The 20,347-nt window shown below is 31.6% G+C and overlaps 1 long non-coding RNA gene across 1 annotated transcript; it reads right to left on the bottom strand.

The window, feature by feature from the left end:
- Window positions 1-213: 213 nt before the first annotated feature.
- Window positions 214-5,208, bottom strand: LOC127729839 (uncharacterized). The gene is made up of 3 exons (XR_007994844.1): window positions 5,061-5,208; window positions 2,052-2,137; window positions 214-291 (listed from the first exon to the last, which is right to left on the bottom strand). It is a non-coding gene; the product is annotated as an uncharacterized LOC127729839 (long non-coding RNA).
- Window positions 5,209-20,347: the final 15,139 nt, after the last annotated feature.

The following is a 20,347-nucleotide window of genomic DNA, read 5'->3' as shown; positions in this document are numbered from 1 at the left end:
TAAAAGGTAGTAACTAAGTTAAATTGAAAAGTGCGAAAACGTCTGATTGCGTATAAATGTTTAGTTAACATTAACAAACGTAGAGAGCCTATGTTTTGAAAGCCAAAGATTTTTTAGATACAAATAGACTAAGAGTGTAACAAAAGAGAGACATTGAAAGAACAGTGAAACCAGAAACATATTTTTTTATCGCAACATGTAATGCGTACTTACCGACCCATACTTGCGGCTTGCTGATAAGTTTCTCAGGACTACAGATGTCACACAAATTTGGAGGAGAATCCAGTTTGACTATGATACAAATAAATCACCATAAAATTTAACTATTTGGAATACGAAATGCTTAATATAACAAAACAATATGTTAAACAAAGCTATGCAGTTTAACGGACTTGATAGTGTGTTCTTAGAATAACATTACATTACATCCCGTACATATTTTGAATGTATAGGCGTCCATTGAATAAGGATATAGTGGTTAATCGATGTCCAAAATTTATAAATCGATTTGGATCATAAATCAAGTTTAAAAAACAAACCGGAGGGAATCGCATGAACTCCAAAAGGATCGAAATCATATGTGTCCACAGGATAAGCGTCTTCTGCTGTGTATGTATCACCCGCCATGCAGGTCAATACTAAGTTAAACTGTCACAATTGGTAAATAGGACACAATAAGTAATTGTACAAATCAGACGACTAATCTGATATCTAACGACCAGAAACAAGGAAAACATGTCAATTTTGAGTGGAGACCTAGAATCATTGTATCGGTAAACCGATTCGTAATGGTGATCGTAAAACTAATGTGGTGTCGATTTTAGTCGTTCTGCCTTATAACTCAGTTGAAGCAGCAGTTTTTGTTTAAGGATCGCATCCCTATTTATGAAGTTCATACAGTGTGAACATGTACGAGCGTAATGGATGATTTAAGATATAACTGGGATTTTAGACGCAATCACCCACTTTAATGTGGTTTTTAATGGATAGAACATCATCGATATATGAGAAGGGACATTATATAACTTTGAAGGATGTTTTTCATACAAAAAGAAGTTGGCAATAGGGGTGCACAGTTGAAATACTTACTCTCTGTTGAAATATCAACCCATAAAACTCAACACATATGTTGTCGATCAAAGAATACAGAATTGTGATCATATCATCAACGGTATATTTGTTTTTTTGAATTATCGCGATTATTCACAAAGTAAGATTTCTCATGATCTAAAACAATAATGTGTACCTACGATTCTGATTTTTGTAGATATAATTGAAAAGAAAGAATGTGATATGTTTAAATAGACGATGTTTTCGTTATTTCAAACGAGCACGAAAAATAGTAGTGTAAAACGTAGTAAAATCTTTGATTTTTACTTTAAAGGTTGTGGTTGAAGATTTTGCAGTAGATCTTTAGAATTTTAAGAATCCGAATCTGATTGACACCGCTGGTTGAATATACCTCATCAGAATATTTCTGAAGGTGGGCTTTCACTATAGAAAGGATGGTGTCTAATTCTTTTGAAAGATATTTAGTCTAACATCTTAAAGACCGGCTATATATCGTTCTTAAAAGGATTTTGTGAAGTTTATGTATCTAGTACAAAGACAGGAGATTTGAATCGTTCTTTTTATGTTAATACCAAAGGAGAAAAGGACGGATTGACACATTTCTGATGTTAGTTTTTTAAAATCAATTTAATGCACAATCTTTATTTTATTTGAACACAGACGAACCAATCTAATACATTAACTAAAATACACACAGAGAAAGAATCATTTAACGTATTATTTATTCCTTTAGAAACAAACGTAAATACAAGAAATGACCAAGGGTTACCGGAAACACTGCATTGTAAGAAAATTCAAAGTATAATATTAAATATCAATCAGACAAATGAGCCTGAATTTTCATAAAACAAATACCAGCAATTGATCACCAAACAATGATACTATCGAAATATATTTCCCTTTCTACCATGGTAATATTTTCAATGGTACATCCTTTTCTGTACTTCTCTTTTCTTTACTACTTCAATAAATTAACTCACTCAAATCCGTCTCTATCACCACAAAGCTGTCCTCACACACGTCGTTAACTTTTATACATCTGTACATGTCTTTATTTTCCCCTCGTCTGAACAAAAAAAAAAGTCACGGTGTATCATTAAAACGATAACTGTATATTTGCTGAGCCACTTTTTTTCTAAATTAATTTTATTGTTATTTTTTTTTTTAAAGTATCATATATATAAAAATAAGGAGATGTGGTATGATTGCCAATGAGACAACTATCCACCAAAGTTCAAATGAAGTTGATGTAAGACATTAAAGGCAACCGTACGGCCCTCAACAATGAGAAAAACCCATACCATATGGTCGGCTATAAAATGCCCCGACAGGAAAAATATGAAACAATTCAATTAAGAAAACTAACGGCCTAATTTATAACAAACCAATTTACGAAAAACCAATATGACAGACATGAACGAACGACAACCACTGAACTACAGGCTCCTGACTTAGGACAGGCACATAAAGAATGTGGCGGGGTTAAACATGTTTGTGAGCGCTCAACCCTCCCCTAACCTAGGACAGTGGTGTAACAGTACAACATAAGAACAAACTACAAAAATCAGTTGAAAAAAACTCATTAGATGGATACAAATAGATGTACATCTAATAAAAACTTAAAGTGATGTGGACGGGTACTTGTACATACCAAAGACGAAAAGACACTAACTACAGATCTGAGAGTACTCGCAGTTACTGACAGCTAGTTCAAAGCCAATAACAACTAATGAAAAAAATCATGTATCTAAGACTAAAATATCAATCAGTACAATTCAACATCCAATGGATTTAGTGTAAAAACGCCATTAACAGTCAGAGAAAAACATGACCTTATGCAATGCCAAACTGTAAAAGAGGGGCGAAAGATACCAGAGTCACATTCAAACTCATAAATCGAAAAAAAAACTGACAACGCCATGGCTAAAAAAGAAAAAGACAAACAGACAAACAATAGTACACAAAACGCGACATAGAAAACTAAAGACTTAGCAACACGAACCCCACCAAAAATTGGGAGTGATCTCAGGTGATCCAGAAGGGTAAGCAGATCCTGCTCCACATGTGGCACCCGTCGTGTTGCTCATATTAGTACAAACCCGGTAAATAGTCTAATTCGGTAGGTCACATTCGTGAAAAGGGAACGGGATTGTAGTTACGACATTAGGAACATATCCGCTATCATCTGTGAAACGGATAATCCATAACGGTCAACCAACTCGTGATGGCGTCCGTAAAATTTTCGAAGGGATGATTTCAACTTCACCATTTGGAACTCTTGGTTTAATAGCTTCCTTCTGATTTGCAACCCTCTATCAAGGAAATCATGATAGGAAATACAAGCCCGGGAATATCGTATCAATTGGGAGATATATACTCCGTATGCAGAAGCTGTTGGAATGTTGCTACATAGAAAGAAAGTTGCTACATATAAGTATCGACAGATTGTAGTACCCTGAAAGTACATATGTGTAATATTTAGTATGGTTTTAATTTACTGATAACAAAATCAATATATGTCAATTAAAAACATACATGTATACTTTGCAAAATAATGGAGCATATCATAGCTAGTCAAATAATGGAACACCTTGAAAAAACAATATTTACATGATCTACAACATGGCTTTCGATCTAAACGCTCATGTGAGACACAATTAATATCTTTCGTACAGGACCTTGCAAAAGACAACAATAACAACATACAAACTGATGTCATTGTGATGGACTTTGCCAAAGCTTTTGACAAAGTCCCTCACAAAAGGTAACTGTATAAATTACAATACTACGGCATAGCAATAATACCTAGAAATAGATTGGTGATTTTTTACATTAACGCACACATACAGTCATGGAGAACAATCAGAGAAAATCGGGGCAACATCTGGAGTGCCACATGACACTGTCCTTGGCCCAAATGACAGCATCATGTATAGAAACATAAAAAACAAAGATGATGCATCCAATTTACAACAGGACTTAGACTCAGCTGTACAATTGGAAAAAAGACAGGTCAATGTCATTCCATCCAGACAAATGCTCCATACTCAAAATTACACAAAAAAGAAATCAGTCAACTATGACTACATCCTTCATGGTCACAATCTACAAACTGAAACAGCTACAAAATATTTAGGCATAACCATCCAATCAGATCTTAAATGGAATAAACACGTAGATAATATAACAGCAAATGCAAATCGACAGCTAAAATTTCTAAAACGTAACCTAAAGTTATCTTCCAAACAAATAACAGAAAGGGCATATATGTCATAAATTAGACCCAAGCTTGAGTACAGCTCTTGTGTCTGGGACCCTCACAACAAAAATCAAATCAATCCAATTGAGATGGTACAACGAAGAGTTGCCCGCTACACATGTAACAGATACCACAATACCGACTCTGTCTCAAATATGCTCGACCACCTACAGTGGCCTACATTACAAATGAGACGAATACAAACAAGACTATACACCAACATTTAGCAATCTATCCTAAAGATCTTCTGATTACATCAGACAACAGAACAAGACATAAACATACCAACCACTATAAACAAATTCAAACCAATAAAGATTCTAACAAATTCTCATGTTATCCGCACACAATAGTACAATGGAACATACTTCCAACATCAGCAATCCTTTGTACAACACATAACGGCTTCAAAGAGCAGATTTCTATATCTGCTCTTTCACAAATACTGCATAACATGTACACAGTTTTACCAGGAAATATACATAGGATAACAATCCACAAAAAAAATTAATTAAATAAATCACTGTAATACATTTTATTTTTTCTGTTCACCAATGTAACGTAATATTACTGAAAAATTTATTTTTTTAAAATTTTACATAATCCACGCATGCAAACGGGATGTAATAGTCAAAGTTGTGACTGAGTGTGGAAATACGAAGATAGATAGAAAGTCAATAGAAATAAGATTTTTACAAAAACGAATCGGACTGGAAAGGCTTTAACTTACCTGTTAACAATGAACGGTCCTTCTCTAATCAAACACTCTATAACATTGTCAGGTGCAAGTTTTAATTGATATGCATTTGGCACAAGAAGATCTACTTTGGCTGCGTCATTGTAGAATGTTCGTTCTTGCCAATTGCATGGCCAAGAACACAGACAGTTCACTAAAACAAAACAAAAAACAGATATGTAAAACATGTCAACTAAAATAGTGTCTTTGTGATGATTTCTATCAGTACCAATTGTAAAACTGTCAGTTTGCAACATTATATGCTATAACATCTACGCTAGAAACCAAATACTTTCCGTATATTGTTAAAACAAGTTACCAGGTTTTAACATAGATTTTTCCTGAATTTGTGGTATTTAGAGTTGGACAAATTCTTAATCCTTGCTTATTGTATCAAATGAACTTCTTGTAAAATTCTTTAAGTTATGCTTAAAGATCTATCTGAAAGATTCAATTTTTCAAGGTACTTTTAATTGTTTGAATAAAAAGTATAACAAAAATACCGAACTTCAAGGTAAACTCAAAAAGGGGAAGTCGATAAAAACTGTCAAAATCAAACGTTATCAATCAACGGAACGAGTGAAAACCAAATGTCATATTTCTGACTTGGTACAGGCATTCTAAAGACTTCCAAACCTAAATAATGTTCGTTGTTGTCTTCTCCGCCATCTCTGACCGCTCTAAGTTTGTTCCTTTAGTATCATAGATACCTAACTCTTTCTTTTAGGTACTACAAAGAGCTTATATTTTTGATAATGTTACCCGAAAAAAAAACACCGAGTAAGTGGTTTGTTTTTAATGTTTACATAGCCACTATCTGTATTCCAAATTGTAATGCTTTTTAAAAGATTGTAATAGCCATAGCTATAAAATATATCTTAGGTATACAATTTTTAAACACTTCCATATGTAAGTTAACGATTTGAAAAGCTTTTTTACATTTGAACTAACTTACTTCTAAAAAGCTTATCAATTTCAAATTTAATCGCTGGAGCGAAGTCAATAACTCTCAGTTCATGATATTTTACAAACGAACCCAATCCAATGTAGCTTCCCTAAACAATTCAAAGAAATGAAGGCTTTTAATTCTTAACATAAATAATAGAGATTCATTATAAAGAAATGGAAGTCCCGGAAAAAATGTTGTTGAACTACCATATGCGTAATAGAAAATTTGACGATATTAATAAATATTCTCTCCAACTTATCTGAAATAACGCGCACAAAGAAAATGATTATAAGAAGTCCGTCATAAATGTAAACGATCGTTTTTGGTGATAATAAGCATAGACACGCAATTAAATTTAATTATAAACAAAAAAAGTAATTATGATTAGAATATAAAAGAGAAGACTTTCATAAAATTTCCACCACCACAAATAATGTGTGTGATTTTTCCATGTATGCTTCCATATTAAAACTATGAGACAAATACTCTTAATTAAATGCACCAACCCTGTTAAGTTTCTGTTGGCATCACCTGCCTAAGCTTCTCATCTGTTCATTACTTACAAACAAATAAAATGTTTTGTCATCTAAAAAATAAAATAAATACTAAAACAAACACAGTATCTACCTTGTTTATAACAAACAAGAACAGCAAACAACAAAACAATCGTTGCCCTCAGAAACATGCTGGAGCTGTAAAGTTTAAAGAGATAAAATCTACACTATTCAAAATCTCAACGTTTTTGATTAGCGACTTTCTTGCACAGTTGTAATGTACAATTTGCAAATTTCTTCTTTTTTATACTTGAGAGAAAACAACACATTTAATTGGTTCTTTCCATACACGGTCGAGTGTCTTATTCTGATTGGGTGAAAATCTCTTTCACTCAAAAAAAAGGTTTAAAAATCAATGATTGTAATCTTATGCATGCATAAAATTATTTAAGAAAAAATAATTTTTAACTATATATATATATATATAAATCGGCATATGTGAAAACAATAAAAACATCATGTAAATCACCAGTTAAAATATGCATAAACTAGGCAGATTTTTCTCCATATTTTGTATTATAAACATGATAAATGATTTTCATATTAAACATAAATAGATTTGAAAAAATGGACCGAAATTAATCACGAATTTAAATCATGTGTGTAAAACCACACAGCAGAACTGAATAGATATTTAGAGTTGGAAAATAAAGAGAAAAACAAAATATTTATGTATCATAGCTTGACGCTTTTTAAATTAAATTAGTCAAAAACCAAAAATTTTAAATATTATGAAAATAATTACTAAACATTATATGAACGAATCCGTTACAGCAGGGGGAAACGTCCATATCCAAGACCACATCGATTGATCAGCGGTAACGTCACCATAAATTACGTAAAGGCAGAAGTGTCCGGAATTTGTTCCCGAGAATCCTATATTCTTTAGGCGATTTAATTTTTAGTGAATTACATCAAAGATAATATAGGAATATATTTACTCTTTCCTATAATCTTCAGGTGCATTTCTTAAAAGAAAATTCGTAATATCAAATGTAATATTATACATGATAAATTACATTTTTATTGAAACAAGTATGAGCCAATCTTTTAGAAAAATAAAGACAACTGTTATATTTCTGATGAATACAGTATACATGTAGCTTTTACGACTTCGTAGAATCAATAGGCTTATGTCGATGTCGATATGATGTATATTAAGGTTTCTCTTTTATACTGATATTTCCGCTTTCCCAAATTTATACGACTTAGAATAAAGTACAGTCTTATTTCAATGTCAACGTATGATGAATATTCGGTTATTTGGTTTCCTCTATTACACTTTTAATTCGAAAATCCGAAATTTGGAAAAAGACAAAAATAAGAAATATTTGTCGCGACTTTTTAAAATATGACATATCCTTAGTACTCACATGTTTTTCTTTAAAAAAAAAGAACACCTGAAGATTACATTCACTGACAATTTTGGAAATACATTGAGATTTTTAATGATATTTATCTAACATATCTTTTTTGTTGCAATGCATTGTCTGAATTGTCAACGGTCAACTTTATGTTAATATCACTGAGTGATCTGTTATCGTGGTGCGTAGATATGTTGACCATTTAAAAATATTCCCGCTTATTAAGATGTAAGAAAAAAATAAACAGATGCAGAGTTTATCGCAATGAAACAGAAACCCTTAAGTACTATAAAGTCCGAATAATATATACTCGGAAAAATCACTACATTAGGCAGATGACCGGTAAATGGCTACCTGTATCTCCAGTGCGTGTAAAAGATAAACAATACCACTGAGCTACAACAACAACAAAAATAAACATTCGAAGGTAAGTAAAGTACACATTGCAATTGAATCACTAACTAATTTAACACATACATACAGAAAATTAACTACATTTAGGAAATTTGCGGTGAAGTCACTACAGTGAGAGGATACACACAGTAGTCTGACGACCATGAATCAAAATTTGTATCCCATTATAAGTGAACCGTGGCGTAGTTGTCAATTCGTCGAACTTCTCTGTGAAAGTGTTATATAAAAAGTAAAATCACAAAAATACTGAACTCCGCAGGAAAATTCAAAAAGGAAAGTCCCTAATCAAATGTCAAAATCAAAAGCTCAAACACATCAAACGAATGGATAACAACTGTCATATTCCTAACTTGGTACAGGCATTTTCTTATGTAGAAAATGGTGGATTGAACATGATTTTATAGCTAGCTAAACCTCTCACTTGTATGACAGTCGCATCGAATTCCATTATATTGACAACGATGCGTGAACAAAACAAACAGACACAATAGGTAAAAATGTCAAAAATAGGGGTACAGCAGTCAACATTGTGTTATCATCTTAATCACTATAAAAACAAACAAATGTAAACGTTATTTAGGGGACATACACCTCTAACTCCTCAGAACCAGTATTATATTAACGTTATTGGGGGGTCATAACATCTCAGTACCAGTGTAACAGTCAAATGTACAGTGCGGCGGTATAATCTCGGACCATAACAACTCAACATAATAACAAACTGCAAAAATCGGTTGCAAAGAGTTTGACTCATAAGATCGGCACAAAGCACCCCATTCAGCAAACAAACAAAAACAAACAAAAACAAAAAATGATAAAAGACACAAATCTATAAATAAAGATATTGAGAGAAAAAAGTTTAAATTTTTTTGTTTTCACAAAGATTTATATAGTCTCACTATACAAATCCTTGGTTTTCACTATTAAACTATTTCTCTGATTTTTTTTAACTAGAAAATAAGGCTAACTAACAAGTATGCCACTGCCGGTGGAGGTTTCTTCTAGTTCTCTATGATAATAAATGTGAATTTCTGTTCATTGTTTAATCGATATCCTTGCTATAAAAATAGACATAACATTAACTTGATACGTGATTTTGTTAAGAAATTGCAGTTTCATTTGATGTGTAACAAGTGTTTGACATAATTGATTAAGCATGCAGAATAAAAGTCTGAACAAAAGTTTTTAAATGTCGCTCTTATGAAAATATATAAATATGTTTCTCAGTCATAAGTTCAACTTTATATTCCAGATATGAGTGTACGTAAATGTAAAAATATGTTTTTCTTTACTTTTTTGGTGTATTTTTTAAAGGTCAAAATGGCCAGCACAATCACATCAACCGGAAAATTATTATTGATCAAGAATAAAATTTTGAGAAATTCGCCATTTGAATTGAAACTCGGAACTTGAACATTAGAAATGTTGAATTCGGCAATTCGGCCACTTAATGAAAGCGAGCGTTAAAATGCGGTATTTAAATTGACGTTTATTTCGATTTTTAGAAAGATTTGAACATATGTTAAAATATTTTCCGGCGGCATCGATTATACATTTAGAACCGTTTATTTAATTTCATTAGCTTTAATCAACTTGCTTCCCAGCGTAGTCCTTTTTATTTAGTCAGAATGCTGATACCATACCAGTATGATAGTCTATTGTCATGATCAAGAAACAATTAAGTAAAAATATGGACGTTTAATTGGAGTATTCTAACCTCTAATGACAATCTTAATTGACTAAATTATCTTACTTTTGAGTTAAAAAAAATATGAAGCACTTAATGCCAATTTTAAATGACCAAATTAAACAAACATTTTAGTTTCATTATTCATCATATACTTTGTTACACAACTCAGTACATAATTCGGGACCTCAGAAGTTTATGTTATAATAGTTTGATATATAAAAATTCAAGATTTGATTATTCACCTTTTACTTTTGATTTACTTCACATAATCTTATTATTTGAATTATGTCTTAACTGTGAAAAATTGAGAATCACAATGATTTTTTTTTTCAAAGAAAAGACAAACAAAATAAAATCTGAATAAACCAAAATGCAGGTGATTTCTATGTTGCTTGTAAAATCAGAGTCATAATCGTCTGTAACTTATTCATAATTAAGGCTACAATAATCACTGAATTGCCCGAAAAGATAAGGATATTTGCTTAACTAAAAGCTGATCAAACTGCAATAAAATGTTTGTGTATCTATTCCCAATAATATTTTTGTAGTGATAGAATGCTTTTTTATGAATAATGAATCCTATTTTAAATTAAAAAAAATATAGACTAGGTACTTATATTTTTGCATAGAAAGGTGCATTTAAAATGTCTGCTTTAGGTAAATATTCATTAAAATATACAGGAAAAATTCCTCATTCATTCCATCATTTCCATACCATTTTTTTTTTATAAATGCGAGTGTTTAGAAAGAAGATGTACAAATTTGAAATGTAGAAAGAATTTTCATAAAAAATATGAAATGGACACATTCTTCTTTATATTCTTTTTTTTTTTATTTGACAAAATCAATAAGCAATGATTAAAAACCTCAATATATTTATTCAAGTCCCATTTTTTTTTTCTTGTTACCATTGTTGGAAAATTTGGTAAGTCGTCTGCTCGTTATAAGATCTTTATGACCATACATGATCATTCAGCTTAATTGTTTTATCAATAATCCTGCTATATATAATTTAATGAACATGATATTTATGTATGTACATTATCAGGAACGGTTGATTTTATTTGATGTGTAACATAAGTTTGACATATTTTATTAACCATGCTTATATTATTAAACTTTCGGAACAAGTATTGTTGAAATATTACTTTTTATCAGCATTGAAAATCATTCATATATATATATATATATTTCTTATAACTATGCTATACTTTGTGTAAAATATAACAGAGAAAGAAACCACAAGGGTTGACTGGGGTATAAAAATATGACCATCACTTAACTTCTCCCGTACAATATTTACTAAAGATTGGCGTCCGTTTGGGTGTGCGGGATGTAAAATTTCGCAGCCAGATCCGGTCGGAATTGGTTCGATAAACCCGATGCCTGTTTTATGATGAGTGTTCTCTATACGTTAAAGAACAGTTGAAACATCTTTCCTAGGGGTCGGCTGGTGGCAAATGGCAGTCCAAATTTATAGCCAAAATTAAACTACAAAGAAATCATACCAAAGATTTTATCAGTCTTGCTACTAAAGTCAGTGACCATACGCAGATACAATTAGCAATGCTTAAATATTACGATATTAAATTGATAATTGATTTACAAATGTATTTAAGTCCTTTTCAACTGATTTTATAGTTTGTTCGAATGTTGTGCTGTTACACCACTATCCCAGGTTCGGGGAGGGCTAGGCGCCCGCAAACATGTTAAACCCCGCCACATTCTGTATGTGCCTGTCCCAAATCAGGAACCTGCATTTCGTTTGTTGCTGTATATCTTTTTTTTTCGTTCATTGTTTTGTACATACATTAGACCGTAATTTTTCTCGTTTGAATTCTTTCACATTTGTCATTTCGGGGCCTTTTATAGCTAAATATGCGGTGTGCGTTTTGCTCATTGTTGAAGTTGTATGGTGACCTATTAATATTAACTTCTATGTTATTTGGGCTCTGGTGGAGAGTTGTCTCATTGGCAATCATACCACATCTTCTTATTTTTACATTACATTATCTGAATATGAGTTAATGTTAAGAAACTGTTGATTTCATTTAATGTGTAACAAGTGTTTGACATAATTGATTAACCATGCTGAATCTTACAGTTTCTGAACAAAAATATTTAAATGTCGCCCTTATAAAAATATATACATATGTTTCTCAGTTATTATGTACAACTTTACATTGCAGACATGGATGTACGAAAATGTAAAAACATGTTTTTCTGCACTTTTCTGGTGTACTTTTTAAGGTCAAAACACAATGGTTTCCATTCTTGGAAAGATTAAAACTATTGTTCAAATATTTTCCTAAGACATCGGTTATACCTTTAGAACAGTTTATTTAGTTTCAATAACATTGTCAATTTTCTTCCCAGTGTAGTCTTTTTTATTCAGTCAAAATATTCTGATACCATACCAGTATGATAGTCAACTGTCATGAGCATGCCACAATTAGACAGAAAGATGGACGTTTAACTGGAATACCCTCATCTCTAATACCAATCTTAATTGACTAAATCACCTCACTTTTGAGTTTAAAAAAATTATCAGACACTAAACGCAAATTTAAATGACCAAATTAAATAACCTTTTAGTTTCATTATTTATCAGATACTTTGTTACACATCTAAATACACAATTCGAGACATCAAAAAGTAATATTATAGATCTTTGATATATATATAAAAAAAAAACTATTATTTACGTCATGTCTTTAAAGCATAGAAATGCTTCCCTAAACAACCATTTACAGGTAAATTTGGGAAAACATAGATCTTAGTATCAAGTTTTATCTATTGGTCCTAGATGTTTCGAGGAACTTCAATGATTAGCCTTTTAATAGATGGATCTTTAATTTGTAATTTCTTCTGTGTAAAGAAAAAATGCTACATTTGTATTTTGGAAGAAATTGTTATGCGAATTAAATCTCCCATTGACGTTAACATACATGAAACTTTTCTTATCTGCCGTACACATTGCTTTGCTTTCTAAATCACTTCTGAAATGCAACTAAATACAATAGTAATATACTATTTTTTTTTCGTTCACCGCCATACCTAAACAGAAAACTAAAATATGATTGAAATTGTGCACACAACCCCTTCACTCATCCCACTAGTTATTTATATAATTTTTATTGAACATAAAAATTTAATATTTTCAGATAAAGTAAGATGATTCTTTACAAAAAGAGAGAACAGAGAAAGAGTGGACAATCAAAAATCATTAGTCTATTATCAACAGAAGGAAAAACCCATTAACTTTCAATTCTACGACAAAAGATAAGCAATGGATATATGGACGTGGATATATAATTCAAGAATTTTTGAAAATATCATGAACTCTAAAAAACAGAACGATTCATTTATAAAAAAAAATTCTTGTCTTCTTACAAAATTTTTCAAATCAAAATTTTGCTAAATAAGATAAAAAAAAAACAGAATGCTGGTAAAATATGAATTCTGATATAAACATTTCTACCGAACTAAAACAGACTAGTAATCTTGCATATATTATAAGAAAGTCTGTATATAACTCAATATCGTTATTCAAGTCAAAATTTATTTATCGTTACAGTTGGTGGAAAACTGTGGTAAGTATTGTTATTTCTATTAGATCTCCGTGAATATACTTGATCATTCTTACTTGATCATTCTGGTTTATTGCTATATCGATAATCCTGCAATACGAATAAATTTAACAGTATACTTATATATACACATTATCAAAAACGGTTGATTTTTCTATGTGTAACAAGTGTTTGGAATATTTGATTAACCATGCTTGCATTGTTAAAGTTTCTGATCAGTTTTGAAATCATATTTATATTTATAGATTATAACATTGCCTTTTCCTTATTGGCCCTGGTATCGTCCCGAGACTCCCATATCAGCCCGAGACTTTAGCCGAAAAAGACATGTCATAATCTATTTATCACATTTTTAAGTTCTGCAGAAAAGAGAAAAACGTTCAATTATAACTACAATGTATTTAATTAACCACAACAGGTAAAATCTTAAAAGTTTTATCACATTTTCCATTAACGCTTATCATTTACTCCATAAAAATTTATTGTAACATCACCAATTTACATATCTGTATGCTCTTGTCTAACTCTCATGCAAAAATGGAGACAGTTATTTAACCAGACCGTATTTGTTACGGCTTCAAGATTACCTAAAATAAAATATATTGAAAATGAAAATATGCGAAATTATATCTATTTGAATAATCTATATTCAAATGTGCGTACATTATACAAATACAATTACATTTTTACAGATATTCAACGAAATTTTATTAATTAAGAGGAGATTCTCTAGAAAAATCTTTATAACTTATAATACAAAATGTAGAAATAGATTAAAAATACAACTATAGTACTGTATATAACTCTCACTTTTGACGTCCTTTACTATGATATTTACCATAAACAGGGAACTGCGTTTTAACTATAAAATCAATACTTTAATACTTCAGTAATACTTGAATGATAGAACTTACTTATTCCTAGCAAGTTTTTGTTGAACAAGGAATCAATTTTATCGGAAGTGAAGGGGTCTTCACGTCTTTTTTTGTTTCAAAGTCCTTTACATTTCAATGCTTTGCGCTTCGCCCCTAGAACATCCCGAGAGTGAGCAAAGTCCTTGTCCTTTGTAAAACTGATGTTTCTTTTTTCTTTCATATATCTATTTATAGATGATTGAATGCACTTTAGCGGATCCGGCTCATATTCTGTCTTATCTTTGGTGCGTATGGCAATGCAAAATCTTGCAAGATACATGTTCAGTTCTTCAACTGAGATATCCTCTGTATTACGAACCTCTCCAGCACTTTGTAACTACTCCTTTAGAATTTTTCATGTTTTTTCTTGTGTTAGCGTTTTTCATTTGCTCTTCAAAGTCTGCCGTGTGGCTTTCCTCCACTGCGATGAAACGAGATCAAACGAGCACCGTCATTGTTCGCCATTGTCGTTAAGGACGCAATGACGTCACGTCATTTGGAATCACGGCACAGTAACCAATTACCACTTTTTTGCCCCGGGCAGCAATATGAGTAGTACAATTCTGCGGTTATTACATATGCAAAACTCAATGTTTTCGTAACAAATATGTGATAAATATCTTATATATAACAACTGGTTTGGGATTTATAAATTTACAGCCACAATATTAAAGAGATGGTATATCGAAATGTGACATTGGTAATAATTGTAAACAAACAAGTAGATATATGTTACTTCCATCTTGTTTGAAGCACAGCTTGAAATTATCCTATTTCATCACACGTCATCAGAAGGTCCGACATGAAAACAGTTCCCGATGAAAGACAAAGCAAGAAAGCTTTTTATTGTATTTCAAATCCTTATTGACATTCAGATGCAGATCCAGGATTTTGAAAAAAAAATGGGGTCCACACTAGCCAATGTTATGACATGTTAAAAGTCTATTCATTTATCATATAGCTCCATAAGGGGGCCCAGGCACCCTCCCCCTATATTAAATCCGCCTCTGACAATTACATTTAACTGTCAACATGTTTGTGATTTTTGGACCGTCTTGACTTACTTATGACAATAGCTTAAATTACAACTAATCAATTGTCATCATTGCCATTGTGCACCACAGGTTATCCCCGGTTTGTGATGGGGCTCGTTTTACATAATCTAGCTTTCATTGAAGTGTTTTAAGGACTGTTGTTTTAGTTTTTCGTCTTTATTCTTGTGATGGATGTGTAGTCTGTCATTCTCCGACTTGTGGTTTCTACATGCTCCCTTAGTATTTTCATTTTCCTATCACATAAAATATCTAGTAAACATATGCCTTTGTATAAGACAGTACTTAGATATCAAGTGTAAACTATGTATTGAGCTTCAAAAAGCAATATGGATACATCTGGCATAGAATCGCTCAATATTTCAAATTATCAAGACAGGACATTACCGGTTTATAATCGCAAATTGTTGATTGTATCTGCTGCAATTCGTTCAAAGTGCTCTTCTTTAATGAAACAGGTTAATATGCAAAATATATAAACTTGAATTTTATTTGCTAAAATTGATGCACGTTTCGGCATTACAGCTTATCGACAGGTTGCAAGTTTTCCTCTAGGCACACATCGTGTTTTTTAATAGCAGACTTGTTCCTGTATTATTATGAATTACAGTTTATGGCAAAACTCAGTAAAAATATTTTTATCTACGTAATTCATTCGTTTTTAGGAAATAAAGTTGGAATAATTCTATCAACACGTCTTTAAACGGTGAATACAACTGTAAAGAAATGTAAAAACAAATAACGACATTTTCAAATAAATTGACAGGATATATCATAGTTACCTATTAATTATTTCAAAACTTAAATAAAAATAAAAATACGGACGTGTGGTATGATTGTCAATGAGATAACTATCCGTGCGGCCTTCAACAACAGAAAAACCTCATACCGTATAGTCTGACATAAAAGGCCTTAACAAAAGTCCTCAACATAAAAAATGTAAAACAATTCAAACAAAACAAAAATGTGTCCATAGTGCACGGATTCCCCACTCGCACTATTATTTTCTATGTTCAGTGGACCGTGAAATTGGGATCAAAACTATAATTTAGCCTTACAATTAGAAAGATCATATTATAAGAAACATGTGTACTAAGTTTCAAGTTGATTGGACTTCAACTTCATCAAAAAACTATCTTGACCAAAAACTTTAACCTAAAGCGGGACAGATAGACGGACGAACGAACGGACGCACAGACCAGAAAACATAATGCCCCTGCTACTATCGTAGGTAAAAAAAATAACGGCCTTATTTAACAAATCTATTTACGAAAAACAAAAAAGACAAACATGAACCACGACAAACCTGAACTACAGGCTCCTAACTTTGGACAGGCACATAAAGAATATGGCGGGGTTTAACAAATTTGTAAGCGCACAACCCTCCCCTAACCTTTGACAGTGGTTTATTAGCACAACATAAGAACAAACTGTAAAAATCAGTTGCAATGGGCTAACTCAAAACTCAAAAGATCGGTACGAGCACAAAAACAACTACATGTACTAGTAACATAAATCTGATAGACACAAAACACCGATATCAGTATTCTCACAGCTACTGAAAGCTAGTTCAAAGCCAATTACAACTTATTAACAAATCATGTTCACCCAGAATAAAATACCAATCAATACACGTCCCATAGATTTGGTGTTGAGACGTCAATAACAGTCTGAGAAACACATGACCTTGTCTGGCTAAGGACAGAATAACCTTAATATATAAATGTATTAATACATGTGTATTCCTTTGGCTTGCATAACATATGCATGACATTATTGTTTACTCGTGTATAATAATATAACACTTTCTTAAAAAATATTGTTAAAATGTCACTCTTTGTCAGCATTTAAAATTTAAGAAACGTGTTCCAGTTGTGTGGTTTACTTAATTTTGTTTAAAATCTAGTTAAGTAAAGAGATGATTTTTCATGCTTATAGTTGACACATTCAACAATACCTACAGTTATTTTGATGATATTGTTTCATTGAATAATCCACAAGTCTCTAAATTCGCTACCGAAATTTACCCAAAGGAACTTACTTTAAATAAATCTAACATAAACAGCAGTAGTTGTCCCTATCTATATTTAGACATTTCAATTTCTAAAGGGAAACTCCATACAAAAATTTACGACAAAAGAGACGATTTTTCATTCCCTATTTTTAATTTTTCTTTTTTAGACATTGATGTTCGTTTGGCTCCATCATACGGTGTTTATATATCCCAACTCGTTCGTTATGCCCGTGTGTGTAGTGATGTCATAGATTTTAAAGAACGTAATCAATGTATCACTTGTAAACTATTAAGTCAGGGATTTCGTTACAAAAAAATACTTAAAACATTTAATAAATTCTTTCATAGATACAAATATAGATACACATATTTGATTAGTAAATTTGGCTGTACCTTATTAAAAATGGTATTTCTCATCCTTAATTTTACGGTAATATTGTACTTACAGCGCGGAAATCACTATGTGTAAAGGTTATCTTATTAATGTTGTAATAAGATCTTTGAATATTGTTTTCATTGGCACTAACATCGATTTTGTCATCAACAAATTAAAACATAACTAAGTTTGTATTCTTTTCGAATGTTTTTTTTTTGAATGTATATATACACATCCACGTTTATTTTCTATTTAGAAATTGTTGTATCTATACATAACATTATACATGTTTATTATAAGGTTAAATCCTAACTATCCTACTGCCTGTCGATACTTTTATTTTGGCATTGCACAAGTCATGTCTTCTTTGACTGTCCATGGCGTTAAAATACTACATCCCTGCCTGGGATGTGTTTTCATTGATTTTAGTCTCTGATGCATGATATTTTATTATTAATTGTTTTTGGCTTTTAACTGGCTTTCAGTAACTGCGAGTACTCTCAAATCGAAGTTTCGTGTTCATTTTACCTGTTGACACAATTTGTAATGCATTTCTGCAATGTTTACTTATTTTGTGTTATATCTCGTCTTACTATTTTTAATATTTTCACTTCTGTACTCGTCCTATGAATAACAAATTTATTTTGTAAAAAATGTTTCTGTACTCCTAACAACAAAATCATTATATTTAAATTTACCTGTGTACGTTACTTTATTTAACGCCATTTCGTCCTAGGTTAAATTTGTCTTTTAGAAATTGAAACATCTTTTTTATTTACATTGTGTCATAGATCAAACTTATTCGTTCAGTGTATACTTACATGTTTTTGTGTATTGTCTTTTTGATCGAGTTAAGCCATTTCAATTGATATTTTATTGTGTGTCTTTTAATGTTGTAATGTTACACTACTGTTTCAGGCTAGGGTGAAGGTTAGCGCCTGTTAAAACGTTTAAACCCGATGAATTTTTAAGCACCTGTCCTAAGTCAGGAGCCTGTTGTTCAGTGGTTGTCGTTTGTTGGTGTGGTTCATATGTGTTTCTCGTTTCTCGTTTTTTATATAGATTAGGCCGTTGGTTTTCCTGTTTGAATTGTTTTACACTATTCTCTTTGGGGCCCTGTATAGCTTGCTGTTCGGTGTGAACCAAGGCTCCGTGTTGAAGGCCGTACTTTGACCTATAATTGTTTACTTTTTACACATTGTGACTTGGATGGATAGTTGTCTCATTGGCACTCATATCACATCTTCTTATTTTTATTTATACATTGTTTGTGGATAGCATGCAATGTCCTATAGGGTCCAAGGTGAAAGAAAAAATCAGCATACCATTTTAACTTAGTTGTAGTTTTAATTCCAGTATCAGAATGAGAGATCTTGCAATAGAAACGTCCCAAATTAATCTTGCTCAAATCATCGTCCCAAAGCCAATCTTTATAAGGAAAATATACGACGTCATTAATTATGGCTGCTAAACGTTTTATGACGTTTTGTACCTCAAATATTTATTTTATTTTAAATTTTGTCAAATATAAGTTGCTGAGGATTTCCAATTACTTTTTTACACTCTGTCCCGTACTTTAAGATGTCAAACGTTATTTAGATCAGTACATATCTTGGTGTGAATTATTGACAAAACGTCAGATAAGTCTGAATAAAAAAAAAATTTTACATATTTGAAAACTCCGAATAGTTTACGTTACAGTATTTGCTTGTAGAAATTTATGAAATTACAGACAATTCATACGCAATCAAATCCGGCTTCAGAAAATGAGTGACGTCAAACGCGCGATTCTACGCTAGTACTTAAAACCTTCCATCCTGTATGGGTGAATTTTACATAGATAAATAAAATCGTATAATAAAAAAGCAAAATGAGGATGTTAAATTTGATGTATGCCTTTTTGTGCTTCTTTGTTACATTTGTTTGTTTTTATAGTGATTAAGATGATAACACAATGTTGACTGATGTACCCCTATTTTTGACATTTTTACTTATTCTGTCTGTTTATTTTGTTCACGCATCGTTGTCAATATAATGGAATTCGATGCGACTGTCATACAAGTGAGAGGTTTAGCTAGCTTTAAAACCAGGTTCAATCCACCATTTTCTACATAAGAAAATGCCTGTACCAAGTCAGGAATATGACAGTTGTTATCCATTCGTTTGATGTGTTTGAGCTTTTGGTTTTGCCATTTGATTAGGGACTTTCCTTTTTGAATTTTCCTCGGAGTTCAGTATTTTTGTGATTTTACATTTTATAAGATTTCTAGAATTTTGTTATTTATTGACCAAGAATCTTTAACTACAGAATCAAATTAAAACGTTTGTTGTTGTATCAAACAAATATTATATGTAAATGTTACA

This window comes from Mytilus californianus, unplaced genomic scaffold (assembly GCF_021869535.1).
Source record: "Mytilus californianus isolate M0D057914Y unplaced genomic scaffold, xbMytCali1.0.p SCAF_2, whole genome shotgun sequence".
Lineage (NCBI taxonomy): Eukaryota > Metazoa > Mollusca > Bivalvia > Mytilida > Mytilidae > Mytilus > Mytilus californianus.
Note: the sequence above shows the minus strand (reverse complement) of the source record. Positions and strands in the feature narration are given on the sequence as shown.